Source organism: Stylophora pistillata, chromosome 13, assembly GCF_964205215.1.
Source record: "Stylophora pistillata chromosome 13, jaStyPist1.2, whole genome shotgun sequence".
Lineage (NCBI taxonomy): Eukaryota > Metazoa > Cnidaria > Anthozoa > Scleractinia > Pocilloporidae > Stylophora > Stylophora pistillata.
This window is the reverse complement of record NC_142531.1, coordinates 19946824-19951614: the sequence shown is the minus strand read 5'-3', so window position 1 is coordinate 19951614 and position 4791 is coordinate 19946824.

The window sequence follows — 4791 nt, the reverse complement described above, 5'->3', positions numbered from 1 at the left end:
AGAAGACACTGTGGCAAGTCTGCCCTAATTTGTATTCACAGCAAATTCCAAAAGACCTCCTGTATTTTCATGAAGACATTTTTATTATTTTCAGGCTAATTTATGAGCCCGAAGAAAGCGTAATTCAACGAGGGGGTACAAAAGATACGAGATACATTTACATTTTACATTTTTACATTTATATAGCGTAGACTTCTATGTGGATATATTCAGTCGCGCTTCACAGTATTGTAAGGTTGAGATCGGACGTCAGCATTTTTATCAGGCGCCTCTGGCAGCCGCTTCAGTCCATGTAGCGATCTCATTTTCCCACCCATCACACCCCGGGGAGGAAATCCACTACACAGTAATCTCGTGCAGGGGAAATTTACGTCCCCTACCCCTAACCCTGCAGGAGACGGGACCTACGGCTTTACGTCTTATCCGAGAAGACGAAGCAATGTGAGTGAAGCGTCTTGCTTAAGGACATAACGTCATGCCCTAGCCAGGACTTGAACCCGGCCAACCGACCCAGAGTCCAGCGCACTGAGATTAACTTGAGCTGACCTTAATGTTTACGAATAAGGTTAAAAAGTCAAATGAAAGAGAAGGCGAAAAGCATAATGTTTTCTGCTCAAAGTGCTCTGAAATAATACGACAGTAACAGTTACAACTGGATGCTTGAAACCTCAGCTTGTAATTAAGATTACTTCTTGTTCGATTTGACGCTAACTGGAAAAAGTCTTGGAATTCGAGATTACTGAGAGAAAATATACATTTATAACATTCGATCAGAGAAAAATACAGTCTTCGATTCTTTAATTATTGGTGACCACTTTAAAAGGGAGGAACGTTCCTCGTAGTGCATTTCGCCTCTCTTTTGGCCAAGAGCCAGTCTCGACGCTCTTCTCTGGACTTTTTCCAGCAAAACAATGTCTTTTACCAGAAAGGGACACTACACTGGAACCGCATATTCTAGTATCGGCCTTACTAAAGATTTGTATAGCAAAAAGAATTCACTTACGCTATTAGACCCAAGCACGCGCTTAATTACCCCAAGGACTTTGTTGACTTTGTTTACCACCACGTGAATATGATCTCTCCATGATAGATCGAACGATATTGTAATACCGAGATCTTTGATATTTTTCACACTCTTTAGAATTTCACCGTTTGGATCAAGTGTATAGCTCCCTTTCGACTTATCTTGTTTGTGCGTTATTCTCATTGTTTCACATTTATCGGGATTAAATTTCAACTGCCAGGTTTTACACCATTCAGTGAGTCGAAACAAGTCAGATTGTAGCACATACGTATCCTCAGGAATGTTTACTATCTCCCTACAGAGTTTAGTGTCGACGGCGTACAATTTCACAGCGGAAGAAACTCCAGTTGATATATCATTGACGTACATTATGAACAAGATGGGCCCTAAAATTGTTCCCTGAGGTACGCCTGATCTTACCTGAGTCCATGACGAATAGCTGCCGCGCAAAACAACACGTTGCGACCGACCAATTAAAACTGAAGCTTTGAAACCAATTGAGAAGAGGGCCGTCAATACCGTGTCTTTCTAATTTATGAAGCAGACGTCTGTGTGAAACACTGCCAAACGCTTTGGAGGAGTCTAACAGAAGTACATCCGTAGGATTTCTCTTGTTACGAGATTTTTCCCAGTCGTTAAAACAGGATAACAGCTGTGTAACCGTAGAGCGACCTTTCATGTACGCAAATTGATTCGGGTTGAAAATATTGGCTTCACCCCAAAACTCCATAATACGGTGTTTTACTATTTGTTCTGCTAGTTTACACACGATCGATGTTAGTGAAATCTGACGGTAATTGTTTCTGCAGTTTTTACTGCCCTTTTTTAACAAAGGTGTTATATCGGCGCATTTCCACTTGCTAGGTAATTGGCCAACAGCGAAGGACTTATTGATTAATGCACATATAGATGGAAGAGAGCCGATGCACATTCCCTCAAGATGCGCGGCGACAAACCGTCAGGCCCAGGGCACTTGTAAGCATTTAAATTCTTCCACAGCTTTTCAATCTTATTAACAGAACAATAGATATTAAAGAGCTTAGAGGTGACAACATAATCAAAATTGGGAACGTTATATGTAGAAATGTCTAAATTAATGTATCCGTTCAAAGCTTTTTAAAAAAAGAGTACATCGAAAAGAAATCGTCTATGCTCTAGAGACAGTAAATTAAGTTTAGAAATACGAACTTTATAGTCATCATCAGATTTGAGAATGAACTTTGTTGTACGTCGCTGTATTCTTTCCAATTTAGTAATACTTCGCAGTGAAAGGTGACCAAACAACAGACCCGTATTTCAGCTGTGACCTAACCAGAGCGCAATATAGAGTTCTTAGTGTTGAAACATCCTTCAAAATTCTGCAATTCCTTCTAATGAAACCAAGCACTTTGTTCGCCTTAGTGGAAATCTTATCTATGCGAGAGTTCTAGGACAGGTTGTTGTTAGTTAGCAAGCAAATATCTGAAAATTCAGCTGTAATGTCAAGGGTGGTACCACCCAGTTGTAGAGGAGCAAGAATAGGGGAGCGATTCTTGGTAATCCGCATTAACTTGCATTTCTTGGTATTGAAGCTCATATGATTTAGTCGACTTTAAGAAACCAGGTTATTTAGGTCATCTTGAAACGATGCATGATCGCATGGATGCTCAATGACCCTTGAGATTTTACAGTCATCTACATATAAAGCCACCAGACTTGTAGGAGAGACCTTATGAATGGACTGCCCTCTTAACGATTCTTTCCTTATTGAGATGAAACGTGTAATTCTCCCGCTCAGCTGCTTCACATTTCCTTTCAATTAGTTTATAGGGTTAAGCGTTACATCAAAACAACACCCATTAGCAGTAAGTTTATTTATTTCCCAGTCCATCACACATAATGTAGTACTACACAGTAAATCGTTAGATGTTTAGAAACCCTTTCCACCCTAATGCATGCCTATTCTCTATACTTTCCCTGTACATTTTCTGTGCTACTGACAACGATAATTTGTGCAGTAGTCAAGAGATATTCTGAAAGGTAATACTTTCCTTTATGATCCAACTACACTCCGTAGAGTACAAATAACGCCATAGACGAGCACAAACATCACGCGGTATTTGTACCCAGAAAAACTTACTTAATTTATGATCACATATCTACCATAGAATTAGTCTGCACATAAAGAATTTAAAAGTAAACATTTGTGAAGGGCCTGGAATAAACAAGAAGTTTGAGTCCCTGTGAGTATTCCAACCTCAACCAATTCCAATGTTTTCTCATCAAATCTATAACTCTAAATGTAATAATGATCAACCTTAGAGTATAAAATAACTAACCATCAAAAAAATGTTATTCTAGGTTTCATATGCTTACTTATTGTATGAGTGGAAGGGCAGGATAGGAAAATATTTGGCTAGACTCATAATGTGCAAAATGAGCCTCCTTGATCCACATGTTTTCTTTCCTAACTCGACCTAACTCAATTTCCAACCGTTTCCTCAAATAACTACAATAGCTGCTTTTCATCTGTCTTCTTGAATTTGACTTCTCATAGAGCCGTATGCACGACCGTGAAGTATTGTTCACGACCATAAACGACCTTATGTGCTCCATTTTGTACAGTACTTATGCAAATCTATTTATTTTTTCAATTTTTTTCTTTGCAGTAAAAATACACTTCTGGCCCCTCGAGGCAGATGATAATGATATTTTTTACTAACCTGCTTAGCATTTCCGACCCAAAATGTGATGTGATCAAAAGCCACAAAAGACCCAACCTCCGGCTGAAAATAGAGAGATATATGTTTACACTCGAATAGAGATTCCCATTTGTTTAATTTAAGAGAAAGACACGTAAAAGTTTTGAACGAAACGATGAGAAAGATTAAGCTAATGAAACACAATTACGACTACAACATCTATTTATAACTGCTTGGAGCTTACCTTCTCTCCTTTGTCAGTATAAGTAGTCCGTGAAGAGAAAAAGAATGAGTTAACATTTTTTCGCTAAAATACGACTAGATCGTGAAATACGAAATCAACACATGCCATTTTACTCGGGTTTTTTCACGGTTCTCCGTCCTCAGCTCACGTTGCAATCTGATTAAAGTATAACCCAGTCTTTTCCCTCAAACTCCAAATATGGGCATCAAAAGGTCAGGCCCCCGACACGCCTATTTTTTCAGCATCTTGGGAAAAAAAGACAAAATGCAAAAACCAAAAAAAAAGAAAAGGAAAAAAGGAAAAGAAGTCAATTTGAGTTAGTTCGGCCTATGGCCTGTCTTTCATCAAGGCCAAGTTCAATCGAAAACATGGTCAAAACAGTGTCTTTTTTTTGCACCTATCACATGACGAATTGATACATCCACTCTTTTTTATTTTCGTTTTGATACGATTCCATAGGTCTTTATTTCAGATTTGATGAAATGATACAGATGATACATATTCCACGACCTGTAAAAGCAACGATTCAAATTAGTCATACTCTCTGTTCTGACATTTGGGTTTTAAACGGTTCAGAGCCATCGAATCTTTCCAGTAGTGTAAATATGTAAATAAAAAAGTTCGAGACTCAATTAAGCTATGTTCAAAACTGAAATATTTCGATCTGGGGTCAAAATCGGTAGCGTGTTTGGAGCGGTAACGAATGAACAAAATTACTCTCTTCCAGGCTCTCACTCTGTGGGGAATGAGGACTTGCGGGGTCGGGGAAGCGCGCGAACGACATAAGCAAAGACAGCTGTTAAGCAAACGGCTGCTTTAGCTGACTCCCGCTTGTGATCACT